The sequence below is a fragment of the Colias eurytheme genome, chromosome 30, assembly GCF_061535395.1.
Source record: "Colias eurytheme isolate Ceu_HAF_F1 chromosome 30, ilColEury1 Martin Lab GWU primary, whole genome shotgun sequence".
Classification (NCBI taxonomy): Eukaryota; Metazoa; Arthropoda; class Insecta; order Lepidoptera; family Pieridae; genus Colias; species Colias eurytheme.
This window is the reverse complement of record NC_143009.1, coordinates 344,062-362,358: the sequence shown is the minus strand read 5'-3', so window position 1 is coordinate 362,358 and position 18,297 is coordinate 344,062. Positions and strand designations below refer to the sequence as shown.

Sequence of the window (18,297 nt, the reverse complement as noted above, 5' to 3'; positions counted from 1 at the left end):
AATTATTCGTTTACGAGCATTGTAATAGTATATATTATATTTTTGTTTTTCTTTTTGTTTGTTAATCTTGAATTATTTTATCGTTTAAGTATAGTTACCATTATTAATAGATATAAGGTATATGTAACATCATTTTTGGCACAGCATTATTAATGACGTTATTTTCGACAGTATAGAAGTTATAAAAATCTATAACGTAAGATATTTTTGAAGTGAAATTTCTTTAGGTGCATTGAGAGTAAAATTTCAAGGTCGCGTCATGGCGTTACCGTCACGTCATGAAGTAAGATGGTTTTGGTATCTTTGAATCTTGAATAAGTTTCACTTCTGACACGTGTGCTCGGCATACTTACTCTTTTTTTAAAGGTTATTTTTCCTATCTCTGATTGAGTGTACATTGAATAGTGCTGTGCCAATGATGATGTGACTTGTAAATCGGAAGGTTTAGTGCGGAGCTAGTGGTGGTGATATTTTATCGAATTTACGTGAAAATCGTAATAATATAATGTAAAAAAAATAATAGATTTAAGTAATTTTTACGTTGTCACAAGTGAAGTCAAAATTTTGTATGGAAATCTTGCCAAAGTTTAGCTGCGTTAAAAATTATCGGATTTTGTTTTTTGTTCTATTTATGTATATGCAATTTTTATGGCGCTATCTATTTTCAATTTTTTATATTATTTATGATATTATTTAAATGGAAAAATTTTTTTATACAGGGTGTCCCACTATTGGTATACTAAGCGCGAAGGGACTTGTAGTTTTGCATACACTGATCGCGTAAAAGATTAAACAACAAAATTACGTCAAAAAATTTTTTGCAAAATTTTTCCTGAAAATCCATGTTTTCTTCTCTAGCTTCGTGTAGCCGGCATATACCGCTTCTCTAATGTGAGCATTTTGTCTATGAAAACATAATCTTGAACGATAGCTCACGTGCTGGTGGCAAAGTTGGGCGGGTTGCTTGTTATGGGTGTACACATAGAGTTTTAAGAATTCATATATTTGAAAAAAAAAAGTGTCTGGAATTTTATTTATAAAATACTTATAAGTATTTTTTCAGTACTCAGTGTATGCAAAACTATAACCTCCTTTGAGCTTAGTATACCAACAGTGGGACACCCTGTATATAATATGCATCTTGCCATCTAAATATATTATTTGTAAAGAAAATATTTCAATACATACTATTATTTTCTACTCAAATACTACAGCATTGATTAAAAAAAAAGCAAAAAGTACATTTTTCGCGATTTGTAAGGTACGTTAAAATTTCATCATTATTAAATTATTACTACAACGATTACGACACTCAGTATACATTCTTGTGACGAACAGACAGACAAGAAATTGCAGTAAAATACATAAAAAATACAAGAAATTAGATAGCCGCCATATTTATCTGGTGCTGTTATGTTGTTTTCCGAATTATTTCGCATTTTTTAATAAAAAATAAATCATTTAATAATAATATAAATATATAAGTACAATGTGCGCACATCGTAGAACTATCGCTAGCTTTTATTTTTCGTAAAAACATACCATAGACTAGAGAAATGGCGGGAAAGTGGATTTTTTTTAATTTCTGTTCCGGATACACGGTTTTTAATGTTCTGTTTGATGTAAAAAATAATAAAGGGACTGTTTTTTTTTTGCTTTTGAGTTTTGTCTCGCGTGAATGATGATGATTTTTGAATAATGATGATTTTTTTTAATAAATACGATTTTGACTACTTAAATTTAATTAAAAAAATTTTTTTTTTCAAAAAAATGGTACTAAATTAGATCGTGTATCCATTTATATGGGAATACATAATATAATTAAATATATATGCTACATACAGACCAAAGCTGTGAAAAAAGAAAGATAATTGATAAACGAATTTTACTCTATGACTTATTTTTCCAAAAGATTTTTGTTTGTGGTTCGGTTTTTTTCAAACTTATAGAGTAAAATTTGGTACACGGGTTGTATGTGAAATTTTGTTAAGAAATAACAGTCGGAAATCACTGTGATTTTTGCAATAATAGCTGTTATTTGTAACAGTGATAACTGTGACTGGAAATAACGGTGAAAAGTAACAGAAGTACAAAAATGAATGGTGGGTTATAGTCCGGAAGATTTTTGAAAGTATTTTTGTAATACTGTTTTTTTTAATTAACAATTATTTCACATGGAGCCGTAATTATTAGATTTAAGATAAATAATGACGTTGCGCGGTAGATACATTTTTGTTTATATATTTTTTACAACAGTGGCCATTTTAAATAAAATAATAAGTGAAGAAATTTGTTTTATTCACATACATGATATATTCTTGCTACAAACTTGACCGGATAACAATCATACAGATTATTTTTTGTTTATTTTTAGCCTTAAATTACTTCAAAAGTGAAATAAGTTATTGCACTAGCAAAAATACGCGGGTTCGAATCCCGCCTCGTGATAGTTTTTCTATTCATAAAAATTTCTCAATTTTTGCAATATGAATTAAAATGATATTATGTGTCTTTCTAAAACACACAGCGTTGGTGAAGAAAGCCGTCCATGAATCCTACATATCTCTATGAAAAAGGGTCACCCCACCGAACATCGATGGATCCTCCACCTCACCAGCAAGAGCGCGTCCCCAGCATGTCATCCGCCATCGCCAACCCGACATCACCCTTGAAGCGCTGTCATCTGCCTCTGCCGGCATAGCGTTTATGAATTCGTGCGCAATAACATCGCGCAGAATATAATTAGTATTTATCTCTAGTAAAAGTGATCAGATTAAGTTACTTTTACCTTAATAAAACACATAAAGCGTTAAATTTTAGTAGTAATTGGTTTAGGAACGGAATTAGTTCCAATACGAAACACAAAAGACCACGTTGTCGGAAGAAAATTCGAAAACCGGTGCCTTGGTATGTATAATAGTGGCGGGAACTCTTTTTCGTCCTCGGAGGACGAGAGAAGCAATGGTTCGTCACTGCCCAAGAGACCGGGAGACGAGAAATTCCGTAAGTACAATCAGACTTGTCATAACATGTCCGGACTCGTGCATAGAATTCCATGCAACACGTGGCATACATATTTTCACAGTATTTGACACAAATACATCAATATTTAGATGTAGGTAATTAATAATAAAACACAATGCATGCCTATAGTGAGATCGCTATATTATCATCGGGTTTCTTTATCATACACAGGCACATTGGTTACTGTGTCAAGTATTGCTTTTAACCAGAATTGTGAGAGATCGTTAGGCTACCTAGGTAGAAGGTACTTAGGTTTATGGAATCGACCGTGATTCCCTATGACTAACGAGCCCCAGCAGCAGGTAGTGAGGTATCTCAATCACTTTGACCATTCAATTGTAAGTTGTAACTACCTCAACAAAAGTGAGTACCTACTACTTAGTGCCCACTACTACACAATTAATTCAAGACAATTAAGAGGTACTTATATTTTAGATAGGTACAAAACCTGTCTGTCACAATATTCTAAAGAGAAGAAATTGTTAATTAAGTATTATAATATAAGTTCAATATCTATCATGTATCAAACATGTCACATATAGATTTTACATTACTTAAGATATGATATAGAATGTATAATGTGAACAATGGTCTCACACAATTTTCAGTATGAGGTACTGATTACTACAAGTTGAGATTACCTAGTTTATGGTAAATAATTCTTAACATAAAGAGCGTGTTTTCATAGTCAATTGATACCAGAATAAGCTTTGATTCTATGGGTACTTATTTGAATAAGTATTGAAAAATCATAAGAAATAGACATTGCATATTAGGAGATGTAGATATGTTTATATACATTGTCATCATCAAGGACCCATATTTACCATATCCCCGAACAGTTGAATGATATCTTTCTTAGTTATAATGTTACCGATGATACTGATGTTTTTCTAATTCCTTTCTTACTTAAGTGAAAGAGCTTGCCTTAGAATTAACACACTCAGGTGTGATAACAATTCTATAATATCAACGGTAAAGTGACCAAGATCTTTGTATTTTTTATTTGTATCTTCTACAAAGATATGTACTGAAAATATGTTGAAGAAAGGTGTCCTCAGTCATGATTAGTATGGTTAGTGATGCTGAAGGAAATGGTTTAGAAAATTCCAGAAAAATATATGCCATACTTACATTCAGAAATGCTTCTGGCAATAAAAGCTGATGGCTCCGCCAGGTTGATATTCAACCTGAGACATCTAGGTATTAACCAGGTAATTTTGATACATATCACAGGTTATAACGGTAATTAAATTTTTATAAAGCCAGAATTGACTTGTACAATCAGTTATCATTGGCCTATTTTCTGCCCGCATATGGCAGCCATTTCAAATGGGTCGCGGAGACCCTACAGGCTGAAGGTGCCCGCTTTCTGTTTTATTTAAACTATTAACTTTTGGTCTACTAAGACCAATACAAAATTAACTTCACAGATCCTGTAGACTGTGAAGATTTTGGAAAAGCTTGATTGGCATTACAGCCACATAAAGTCCATTACCTTCTGGTTTAGTTAAACAATTATCTTTTGGTCTACCAGAACTATTCCAATTTAACTTCACAGGTCGCGGAGACCATGAAGGTATTGGTAAAGCTTGATTGTCACAAGAAGGGTCACAGCCTTCTGATTTATTTATTTAACAGTTTTATGTACCGTTACAAATTTTATAATCATATCATAATATTAAAAGAAAAGGAAACATACATAGCACATAAGGTGACCTTATCGCTTATCAGTGATCTCTTCCAGACTGCCCATTTAGTTAAACTACCTGGATTATTCTAATTTAACTTCAGAGGTCTCGGAGACCATGGAGATTTTAGTAAAGCCACAGATTGGGCCACACCTTTCTAGTTAGACAATTATCTTTTTGTCTTCAAGGATTGTTCCAATTTAACTTCTCAGGTCGCGGAGACCATAGAGATTTTGGAAATAAGGTTTGGCACATCAATTACAAAATGTACATTGTAAATCTAGATACTTGTGCCTCATGGATGACACTTTAGAAAATATGTCTGTGTTATTGCCAGTCCTAGAAGCCTCAAAGATAAAGCATACTGTTGTAGACAGTAATCATGTCTTGCCCTAATAAAGAGTTGCAGACAGTTCTATACATCTAACACTGAGAGGTGGCAGACTGTACAGTTGTCGCCTCCAGGTATTTCTCTAGAGTCTCGCTCACAGCAGACCAAGAGAGAAAGGCTTTCTCCCTCTACATGCTATACAAGACTTAAGAGTTGTGGAAAAGAAACATAAACAGAAATGTCTTTGTAAAGAACAAGTTTCTCACTTCCTAACTTCAGATGCCGCGGATGCGGGCTGAGTAGGACATCTGAACAGTACTTACCTGTCAGAGAAGTGGAGAGGGAAGCAAAGGACTTGGCACAAAAATTTCTGAGTTATATCATAGACTAATACACTCAAGAAGACTTACAATCGCCATAGTAAAAAACGTAACTCGTTTCTCAGTTCCCAATTTTGTCGATAGATGTCACTCATAGTAGCATTTGGCATTTTTATAAGCTTTTTTATACGTTTAAGAACTAGATGTCGCCTTAGAGCATTAAGTCGGTTTAATGAAGCTAAGAGATGTCGCTACAAAAAAAATCAATGTGCCAAATAGTATCTTGACGTAAAATATAATACGCAAAAAACGTAAACTATAACGTAAAATATAATACGTAAAATATAATACGCAAAAAAATATTTTTATTTAAATGTTATTTTTTGCTCTGAATCGCGCAAGCGAAATGTTTTCGTTACAGAGCATATATATAACTTTCCGCCATTAATAATCGGGGCCTTTACGGCCGGCCGGTCGAGTAGACTAGTCTCTCCCTTTTTCGATTGAGGAAATCCACCTCCCTACCTCCACATCATTTTGTTTTAGTTTTAAAGATTTAATAAGCGTAAAATAATACTTTCTTCATTTTTGTATTTTGAGTAAACGTAACACTAATAACGGTTAGTTTGACCAGAGGCGACTCGTGACAAAATTGTATGGGTGTTTAATTAAGTATTGAACTAAAGTCTAAAACAAAGAAAATACAGTAGCGTAGTAAATTCATTACAAAAAAAAGCACCACAATAAGGGTGCTATTACAGATTTTTAACAAAAAACGCTATTTTACGGTACAATTTTAACTCAAAGCATGAGAACAAAATAATATCTTAAATCTTCACTACATAGTATAAAACAAAGTCGCTTTCCCTGTCCCTATGTCCCTATGTCCCTATGTCCCTTTGTACGCTTAAATCTTTGAAACTACGCAACGGATTTTGATGCGGTTTTTTTTAATAGATAGAGTGATTCAAGAGGAAGGTTTATATGTATAATAAGATCCATTAAGTAGTGGAGAAGTACTGTTATTTTTGAGGTTTCTAATGTGATGTCGTAAAAAATTACATTTATTCCGCTTACATTGCAAACGCAGGCTGAACCCTACGAGTTTTATCAAAATAATGTACTAAGTATTATACACATTGAAAAGGTCTACAGAAAAGTCCGCGATGGTATATGTCTATCTCTTATGGATAACCCACAATAACTTTTTTTTGTCATTTACTTTTTACGACAAATAATGGCTAATTTTCGAAGCGATTTTAACCAATACAGCATTAATCCTTAACCAATTAAATACCATGGATACATTGTTCATTTAATATAGATCTATATGGCCCTTTACACCGTATGATTTAAGTGAATATTTTCGAAGATATTACAGATTTAAAAATTGCAGGACGTAGCGTTTGCGGCCGCTCGGCTATGTATTTTATACCCGTGCGATGCCGGAGGCCGGAGCGGGCCGCTATATTTTTATACCTATACAACGTTCACAATTTTTCTGTATAGTAGGTATTTACTATTTAGTATCAGCATTGCACCCGTGCGAAGCCGGGGCGGGTCGCTAGTCTATAATATAAAAATGAATCGAAAAATGTGTTGGTAAGCGCATAACTCGAGAACGGGTGGACCGATTTCGATAATTCTTTTTTTATTATATTCCTTGAAGTACGAGGATGGTTTTTATGTAGAGAAAACGTAAATATTATGTACCACGGGCGAAGCCGGGGCGGACCGCTAGTTAAAGATAATAATATATTCAGTTCTACGATCATCTTATAAAAATTGTACGACGTCATACAAAATTGTCGCTGAAATACGATTTTCCCAGCACAATGATCGCATAAAATGCAAAAAAATGGGGTCTAAAACGGTACAATTTTAAGAAAATTAAAAGCCTAATCTATCTTCCTATAAATGATTGAGGGATATATAGTCCTTTATAGATTCTGATAATTTTTTTGTATCTTAATCAAAATTTTATTTCAATTATTAGCTAAATTAAAAATACTTGTCGATTTCTTCATACATTTTGCTCTCGCGAGTCGCGGGTCGTCAGACCGCGCTCAGAAGCGCTCTTGGAAGGACGGGTGTATCGCTCCTCGTCCCAAAAACAAAACGAATTAAAAAAAGATTATTGTGCGTGCACTGTCGTTTTCGTGATTTGAAATATTTGATACTTTATAAGAGTAAACTGTATAAGTTTCATATTCCAATTATTTGTAACTAGCGGTCCGCCCCGGCTTCGCCCGTGGTACATGTTTACGTTTTCTCTACATAAGAACCATCCTCGTACTTCAAGGAATATAATAAAAAAAGAATTATCGAAATCGGTTCAGCCGTTCTCGAGTTATGCGCTTACCAACACATTTTGCGATTCATTTTTATATAAAAGAGAAGATATAAAATTATGTTTTAAAAATTACCTTGCCTGAGATGCTCTTTTTTATGGGTTGTTGAATAGATTGGTGGGGAATGACAATTTAAGATGGCGTCGACGAAAATTTGACTTTTTTCGTGATGGGTGTCATTTTCATAGTTTTTGGGGTAGCTATTAACGAATATGAGGTCAAAACTGAAATCCAAGATGGCGCCGACGAAAATTGTACATCTTTTCGTCATGGGTGTCATTTTCATGGTTTTTGGGGTAGCTATTAACCAATATGAGGTCAAAACTAAAATCCAAGATGGCGCCGACGAAAAATTTGACATATTTTCGTCATGGGTGTCATTTTCATGGTTTTTGGGGTAGCTAATAACGAATATGAGGTCAAAATTATAATCCAAGATGGCGCCGACGAAAATTTTACATCTTTTCGTCATGGGTGTCATTTTCATGGTTTTTGGGGTAGCTATTAACCAATATGAGGTCAAAACTAAAATCCAAGATGGCGCTGACGAAAATTTGACTTTTTTTGTGATGGGTGTCATTTTCATGGTTTTTGGGGTAGCTATTAACGAATATGAGGTCAAAATTATAATCCAAGATGGCGCCGACGAAAATTTTACATCTTTTCGTCATGGGTGTCATTTTCATGGTTTTTGGGGTAGCTATTAACCAATATGAGGTCAAAACTAAAATCCAAGAAGGCGCCGACGAAAAATTTGACATATTTTCGTCATGGGTGTCATTTTCATGGTTTTTGGGGTAGCTATTAACGAATATGAGGTCAAAACTGAAATCCAAGATGGCGCCGACGAAAATTGTACATCTTTTCGTCATGGGTGTCATTTTCATGGTTTTTGGGGTAGCTATTAACCAATATGAGGTCAAAACTAAAATCCAAGATGGCGCTGACGAAAATTTGACTTTTTTCGTGATGGGTGTCATTTTCATGGTTTTTGGGGTAGCTATTAACGAATATGAGGTCAAAATTATAATCCAAGATGGCGCTGACGAAAATTGTACATCTTTTCGTCATGGGTGTCATTTTCATGGTTTTTGGGGTAGCTATTAACGAATATGAGGTCAAAACTATAATCCAAGATGGCGCCGACAAAAATTTTACATCTTTTCGTCATGGGTGTCATTTTCATGGTTTTTGGGGTAGCTATTAACGAATATGAGGTCAAAATTATAATCCAAGATGGCGCCGACGAAAATTTTACATCTTTTCGTCATGGGTGTCATTTTCATGGTTTTTGGGGTAGCTATTAACGAATATGAGGTCAAAATTATAATCCAAGATGGCGCCGACGAAAATTTTACATCTTTTCGTTATGGGTGTCATTTTCATGGCTTATTAACCAATTTGAGGTCAAAAATAAAATTCAAGATGGCGCCGACGAAAAATTTGACATCTTTTCATCATGGGTGTCATTTTCATGGTTTTTGGGGTAGCTATTAACGAATATGAGGTCAAAACTATAATCCAAGATGGCGCTGACGAAAATTTTACTTTTTTCGTTATGGGTGTCATTTTCATGGTTTTTGGGGTAGCTATTAACGAATATGAGGTCAAAACTAAAATCCAAGATGGTCGTCGAATTTCAAGATCGCGTCATGGTAATACTGTCGCGTTACGGAGCAAGGCGGCGAATTTGGTATCTATGAATCTCGCCAAAGAAGTTTCACTCCCGACACGTTTTCTCGGCACACACGTTCTTTTTTATTTTATTCTCTTCGTTTAAATGTTTTAGATAAACTTTATTTTAAATAAAGTTTAGCGAATATAATATTTAAAGTTAATAATATCTGTCAGAATATTAACACAGATGATGATTGCCACAGAGTTGCGTTTTATATTACATTTCTAAAATAATATGCATTTCAAATTTCAATGTTCTTTAAAATTGTTTTTTAAGACTTTCTACAAAACTGTAGTTGTTAACGTTTTTGTTATTTTATTTAAGTTTACTTTAAAGGAGTAAGAAAAATATACCTAATTATCGACGGTTATATTGGGGATTTGGTAATACTGTCTCAAAAACCTTGAAAATGACACCCATGCCGAAAAGATGTAAAAGTTTCGTCAACACCATCTTGGATTATAGCTTAGACCACATATTGGTTAATAGATACCCCAATAACCATGAAAATGACACCCATAACGAAAATATGTAAAATTTTCGTCCGCGCCATCTTGGATTTTAGTTTTGACCTCGTATTGGTTAATAGCTACCCCAAAAACCATGAAAAGGACACCCATGACGAAATGATGTCAAATTTTCGTCGGCGCCATTTTGGATTTTAGATTTGACCTCATATTGATTAATAGCTACTCCAACTCCTTGAAAATGACACCCATGAGTCATGACGAAAAGATTTAAAATTTTCGTTGGCGCCATCTTGGATTTTAGTTTTGACCTCATATTGGTTAATACTTAATAGCTACCCCAAAAGCCACCCACATTTGCAAATGTGTTTGCTACTTAGGAAAAGTTCAGTTTTGACGAATTTAATTTATTTCTTTCCGACTGTTTCTCGGAATAACATACATTTACTAAGAATTGCATAAAATGCCGGGTTTAATAATATATTGCCGGTATAATAATATTATTAATATTATGTATGATAATAATTCTTAAAAAAGTATTTTATACATTTCTTAAAAAGCTTCGATATTGTATACAATTCATATTCAAATTGTTGTAAAATAGTCACACTTTATTAAGTTGGTTGAATACACTAAAATACAGGATCGTACCTACTATGGTCCATTGAAAAGTTACATTTGGGGTTGCATTTTTTAGAGGACGCAATTTTATTTTTTTCATGTATAGGGGTGGTCAGTGTGAAGCTATCACCAAGTTTGTGGGGTCGCCACCCTTGTCCCACGGCCGCCATCTTGAAAATAGCGGTTGATATGGTTTTTACGATATATCTCTCAAACTATTTATTTGATAAAAAAAATTTGTTTGCATTATTTGTTGCAAATTAAATACTCTACAACTTTGATCCTGCAACTTTTTGTCGTAGAACTATAAATAAAAAAGTTATAAGCGAAAATGTTCATAAATTAGAGATATTTATATTTCTCAATAAAACTTTTTTTTATAATTTTACGTAGAAATGATATTTGACCATTTTTGTAGATTGTTTTTCGAGGAACAACTTTTATATACAACATTTTTTCATTAATTAAATAGCTAAGGTTTTACAGCGCTCCGAAGTGAGTACTAATTTCCAGTACTCTGAACTATACAGTATACAGTATACTTATATTATATGTGTACTAATAATAATTTGTCATCAGTAATGTTTTTTTTTGTTATTATAATATTTTTAATAATTAATTTTGCAATATCACTAATAATTAATTATTGAATCTTTTCCCCACCACCCAGGAGGTAGAGTCTGGAAGCGCGACTTTTTTTACGTCGAAAAGCAGGTCTGAAATGTTCTGCAGTGTGCTTCTATTGTTCTGGAGTATGAGAAAATAACCAATATATGTATAGTTAAGAGTACTAAAAAATAGTACTCACTTCAGAGCGCTGTAAAACCTTAGTTATTGACGTTATGAAAGAATGTTGTAAGTACATAAAAGTTGTTCCTCGAAAAACAATCTACAAAAATGGTCTGATATCATTTCTTCGTAAAATGATAAAAAAAAGTTTTATTGAAAAATATAAATGGCTCTAATTTCTGAACATTTTCGCTTATAACTTTATTATATATAGTTCTACGTCTAAAAGTTACTATACCAAAGTTGTAGAGAATTTAATTTGCAACAAATAATGTTAACGATATTTTTTTATCAGTTAAATAGTTTAAGAGATATATCGTAAATACCATTTCAACCGCTATTTTCAAGATGGCGGCCGTGGGACAAGGGTGGCGACCCCACAAACTTGGTTTTAGCTTCACACTGACCCCCCCTACACATCAAAAAAACAAAATTGCGTCCTCTAAAAAATGCAAGGTTAGGGCTAAAAAATGTAACATTTCAATGGATCACTAATAAAAGTAACAAAATGAATTTTTAAAGTTATCTTCTGGAATCAATTTCAATAAAAATATAAAAAAATAATACTATCAAGTATGAAGATGATCTATAAAATGGATTGCGCTATGTTTACGTGATCTTTTGTTTCGCGAAGGACTGAAAATTTCTCTTAACCTCTTATTGGATTCCGTATTTAGGCATTTGATATTCGTATTGGAGTTTAGGTATACGATAAATTTAATTTAAAATTAAAGATATATTAATTGTTAAATGAATGAGCACAACTTTATTATAATTATTTATGGGAGTTCACTGCACCAGCGCTCCTTAGGATGGACCGCCTATTTTTGTCACTTCGTTCATCGCTGTTCGAGAGTGACTTCGTGACCACCATGGACTTAGATCATTAAGTAATCGATAACACTCGCAGGTGTTTCCCCTTTTGTCGAGGTATAAGATTATTCGAATCGAAAAATCTTATGCTTTCATAAAAACTACTTGCGTAATCGATTACAAACACTCTGCGTTTTCCTAGGCTAAAACATCGAAAGGACGTCTGCGAGTGCTCCGCTAAAAATGCCGTTTTGCACTGTCAAGCCTTGCAGAAGCAATTCAAACTTGTCGAATATTAAAAAAGATGGAATAACCTTTCATTTGTGTATATTTTTTTAACGTACATTTCTAATTAAATGCAATTTCTAATAATCGTCGATGTATCGTTTAGCGATATGATCAAGACAAATAATCGAGTCGTTTACTCGATCATTGATGCGGCCCCACGAGACTATCATGGAAAGAAAATATACAAATTTAATCTTTATGAACTAAGAGATAAAGTTGAATTTAAAACCCGATAATGAACCGCATTCCTTACGAGTCTATCTTTTAGCCCCTTGACCACCGAGCGGCCCGATCGGACCACGGCCCACGGGCCACGACACAATAGATTTTCTATTGTGTCTGTGATTCCGGGGGCTGAGGCATTAAAGAAATACAAATTTAATCTTTATGATATAAGTTATATAGTTGAATTTAGAACGCGATATTGAACCGCACTCCCCACGAGACAACTTGGAATGAAATACAAATTTAATCTTTATGAACTTAGGGATAGAGTTGAATTTAAAAACTCGTCGCTTAAAAGGTCATAAATTTTTACGACTTTCGTGACACAAATTATTTTTGTGAATGTGTGATTGTGTTTCAATAGTGTGAGTTACCTTCCCCGCACTTCCCTTTTTTGTCAAAGAATTACTCGAACAATTAGAGCATAAATTTCTACGTAAGATGTATAGGTGCCCGTAGCTGTATTGATGAGTCTCGTACTTAAAAACCGATAGATGCTGGTTCAAATCATTGCCGTACATCTTTTTTTTTTTCCTTTCCCGTATTTTATGGTCATATAAATAATACTGTTTACAAGGGAATAATTAAGAAGAAAAAAGATATAGACATTTTTTTTAACAGAAAATAAAGAATTTAAATAATATATATTACTAGCGGTCCGCCTCGGCTTCGCCCGTGGTACATAATATTTACGTTTTCTCTACATAAGAACCATCCTCGTACTTCAAGGAATATAATAAAAAAAGAATTATCGAAATCGGTTCAGCCGTTCTCGAGTTATGCGCTTACCAACACATTTTGGGATTCATTTTTATATTATAAAGATATACACTACTCTGATCACTATGTCGAATGTTTGTAGTGGGTGTCGAAATCTTATTAAAGGTACTCTCTTCCTTAAGATGCTCCACAATCCTATATAAGTTACTCTATGATGCTCCACCACCGCGTTGCTATGAACTGTATTTATCAAAGAAATACTCGAACAATTGTAAGACGTATAAGTGCCGGTAGCTGTGTTGACTAAGTCTCGTACTTTAAAATCGATAGATGCTGGTTCAAATCATCGCTGTTCATCCACATTTTTTTTCCTTTTCCCGTATTTTAAGGGTCATATAAATAATACTGTTTACAAGAGAATACTTAAGAAGAAAAAAGAAAAGACATTTTTTTTAACAGAAAATAAAGAATATATACAGAGCAACCTCGATATAACAAATCTGAAGGGAACAAATAAATATTCGTTATATCAAGTAATTCGTTGAACTGAGGTTCGTTATGTTGAGGTTAGGTTGGTCTAAAATTCGTTATAAAGAGGTCTTTTACGTTTCTGATCCATTTCAACTTGAATCTTTAACAATAGTGACGAGCAGCAGTGTTCACATTACTTTCCAATTTAAATTAAACAAAAATGATCGTTTTACGAACAAAAGCATGTCGAAACCTGTCGCGACATGAATCACATACTATGAGATTAAGAATCATTACATTGGTTGGAACTTTATATAAAGGTTTTGGGTTGACGAAATTCGTTAATTAGAGGTATTTATACTTTTCTTGATAGTTAAAAATTCGTTATAAAGAGGTTGTTCGCAAAAAATGTTCGTAATGTAAAGGGATATTTTATATTGAATCTTATGGACAATTCAAGGGGATTACGAAAAATTCGTTAAATCGAGGAAATCGTTATATTGAGGTACGTTATATTAAGGTTGCACTGTATAATATACACTACTCTGATCACTATGTTGAATGTTTGTAGTGGGTGTCGAAATCTTATTAAAGGTACTCACTTCCTTAAGATGCTCCACCACCGCGTTGCTATGAACTGTATTTATCAAAGAAATACTCGAACAATTAGAGCATAAATTTCAATGTAAGACGTATAAGTGCCTGTAGCTGTGTTGACTGAGTCTCGTACTTTAAAATCGATAGATGCTGGTTCAAATCATCGCTGTACATCCACATTTTTTTTTCTTTTCCCGTATTTTATGGTCATATAAATAATACTATTTACAAGGGAATACTTAAGAAGAAAAAAGATATAGACATTTTTTTAACAGAAAATAAAGAATATATATAATATAATTATATTATATACACTACTCTGATCACTATGTCGAATGTTTGTAGTGGGTGTCGAAATCGTAATAGAGGTACTCACTTCCTTAGATGCTCCCTAAAAACTAAAATAATAATTCAAAAACACCGGAGTTTTTAAAACAACGCCCTCTAGATGTAATAATTGAAAATCGATAGTTTGCTGTTTCCTTAGTTCTAAAATTGGTCACTAGGTGGCGCTTTTAAAACTGCAAATTAAATAATAAGCTCAAATGAGAGCGCCATCTAGCAATAAGCTGAAATTACGGGGTACGATCTCTAGTATGACATTCATCAGTCCTCTTTAGATTCTATTAGTCCATGGTTATATGTAGTATACATAGGTATGCAATTCTTTATTGCTTCTGAGCAAATTGAAATGGGCGCACATCCTTTAGCCCAAGCTAGCAATCAGGTAAAAATCAAAATAGAAAGGTTGCTAACTCCCTTAGCTCTCACAACTGAGTAACTTTACCTAGCTGAGAAATTAGGATAACTCTTGGCACGCTTCCAGGACGCCTAAATGGCTTTTTGGTTTAGATTGCCGCTCAAGAAATCAACCTGCACCGGAGTGGCTTCTCCTACCTTGTACAACAGGAAATATATTTCGGAAGCTCCTGATATGGACCATGTCGCTACCCAAAGGAGTGCTTTAGTGCCAAGGCGTATTTGCCATAGCCCGCTCCGAATTTTGCGACATCTGCAGTCGTTGATGGAGCTGACGCCTAGACTGAATATTCCTTTCCAAGGGTAATCCTACAAGTGTACTAGCGCACCTCGCACCCCGGGACCGGGGCAGATACATAGCACCCAAGGGTGGCTTATGGTTAATATAATAAATAATAATAATATACGGACATTTCTCCGCAACTCGGCGTCAAGCGCCTAAAGATGGCTTAGGGTTATTCTACGAAAGAGACTTAAGACTATTATGGTTATAGATGTTTATTAACCCTGAAGTCATGAGCACTCAGACCATTGGTGAATGGCCTTATCCCCCAACTGCTCAGTCAGAAAAAGGGGGGGGGGGGGGAGGAAACAGCCCATTGTAAAACAAAGGAGAAAGGGCAGTTAAGTTGTGGTGCCCCCCCACAGTGCCAACATATGATCCTCCAAGCAGAAGGTGACTTCCATAATGCAAAGAATGCAATGCTAATAAAAAAAAAAAAAAAATCCTTGTAATCTAGTACACAGAGATTCTATTTAATTAGCTTAAGTCTATAATAAGCAAGCTGACCCTGTTCCCTCAGGAGCTTTTATGCTATTATTGGGGTCAGACCGAGAAGCTCATGACATGAACATGACTTCTGAAGATCTCAAAATAAAGTTTTTTATCACAGCAAAAGAAGATTATAACCTGACCTAAATTTGGATATAAAATGGATACAACAACACATTATCCATCAGGTGGTCGGTGGTGAGGACACCCAAACACATAAATATGCCCAGTGACCCATGTGGAAAGGATGGTTCAAGTAACAAAGGACTACTTTTCAGTCGTAAAAGTAGATAATTGATTCTTGTCTATAAAGGGGCGGACCCTTAAAGCTTGCAACACAAACCTTTATCTCTGACTAGATAAGGTCCTTCCAGATCTTAAAGACAGTAAACGTAGCAGCCCTGTCCGGCAGTGGCTTTAAGAAGGTGGTAAGAGCACCTACCCGTTGAGGCAATGGAAAGACCATACAGGCCTTTATAAAGTTTTACTGTCAATCAGTCAATTTAGCCAGTGCCAGTGAGTCTGGTTTACTTTAAGGTAACCTTAAACTGTTTAATGAATTATTTTATTCAGTGTAATTAATTTAAGATCATAGTAACGATCAATGTGTAACAAACATGCTTAATGCTTAAGGTACAGTTGTGTTAACATTGGTTATTATAGTTATTTTATATACAGATGTTATTTACTGTAGTATTTAGCCTTAGAGGCTCCATTGTTTATCCTTGATGACATTGATCTTCCTTTGAGTTATAATTTTTAAAATGTTATTTTTATCTTATTATTGAAACTTTGATTTGTTTCAAAGATACAGAGAAATAATTAATCAGTTCTTAGGTTCTAAGACTTAGTTCATTAGTATTGGCTTATGATTATCTGAGGAGAATAATTTAAAATTTAGAGGATATATGGTTAGTTCTTACATGAAAGAAAAACTATTTTTGTTGTTGCTACATAACCCCCTTGTATTGTTTTTAGAATTTAAAATATAACTTTATTTTACAATACAAGAGGTTCATTTAACATTCTGAAAGGAATGAAATTTAAGTTGTTAATACTCTTAGGTATTACAATATTAACAAGATAATTTATTTTCAACATAGCGTTTGTATGTCTTTCTTCACCAGCAGATATCAAACACATCTTCACCAACGCTGTGTGTTTTAGAAAGACACATAATATTGATGTTTTGCATTAAAACAAAACATGTATTATGTGTCGAATAAAACACACAGCGTTGCAGTTTACTGCTTGCTGATGAAGATGCTATGCCGGCAGAGGCAGATGACAGCGCTTCAAGGGTGATGTCGGGTTGGCGATGGCGGATGACATGCTGGGGACGCGCTCTTGCTGGTGAGGTGGAGGATCCATCGATGTTCGGTGGGGTGACCCTTTTTCATAGAGATATGTAGGATTCATGGACGGCTTTCTTCACCAACGCTGTGTGTTTTATTCGACACATAATACATGTTTTGTTTTAATGCAAAACATCAATATTATTAGTATTAAAATTATCATTTAAATGATCGTTAAGCTAGTTGGCTCGGTATGGCGAAAAACGCGGGTTCGAATCCCGCCATTATTAAATATTTTCTATTCTTTAGGTGCAATATTTTAAATTGAACGAGTTTCAATACCATAATCATCAGAGTGCATAATCTTTTATTCTCATTCTGTTTTTCTTTAAATCGATTGAAAATATATGAAAAACAGGTTTCAAAAATGTCTTTTTTAAGATATAATTTTAATTTGCCGAAATTTTCCTTCTACTAGAAGGTTCAATTAAAACTACAAAGCAGGCGATGCCGCGCGCGGAAAGCTAGTAATTGATTTAAATAATAGTAACATTTTTAAGAATATAACAGTACTAGCTTTCCGCCTCCGGCTTCGCCCGCATTTCCAAAGAAAAACCCGCATAATTCCCGTTCCTGAAGGATTTCTGGGATAAAAAGTAGCCTATGACTTATTCGGGGTATTACCTACTTACCTAGCTACCTACACACAAAATTTCATTGTAATCGGTTCATTAGTATTTGCGTGAATGAGTTACAAACGTCAATACATACTCACAAACTTTTCCATTTTTAATATTAGTAGGATTTTTTACCACGTACATTTTATTTACAAGTCGGTTAATTATTATGGTTAAATAATGAATGAGGGTAAAGGCCGTTATCATTAATATGTATCAGTGAATATATTTGAAATTTCATTGCATAGAAAATAAGATAATTGTAAAGTCCCGTGATTCCTTTTGTGGTTGGTACCTATGTTGGATATATGCAATATGCATTTCATATTGAAATCCTATCCTATCCTATCCTACTAATATTATAAATGCGAAAGTTTGTGAGGATGGATGTGTGAGTGTATGTTTTTT

At 34.0% G+C, this 18,297-nt stretch overlaps 1 long non-coding RNA gene across 1 annotated transcript; it reads left to right on the top strand.

Moving 5' to 3' along the window:
- The first annotated feature begins 2,703 nt into the window (after window positions 1–2,703).
- LOC149895645 (uncharacterized) lies at window positions 2,704–17,416 on the top strand. Its single transcript, XR_016458449.1, has 2 exons — window positions 2,704–3,003; window positions 17,153–17,416. It is a non-coding gene; the product is annotated as an uncharacterized LOC149895645 (long non-coding RNA).
- Window positions 17,417–18,297: the final 881 nt, after the last annotated feature.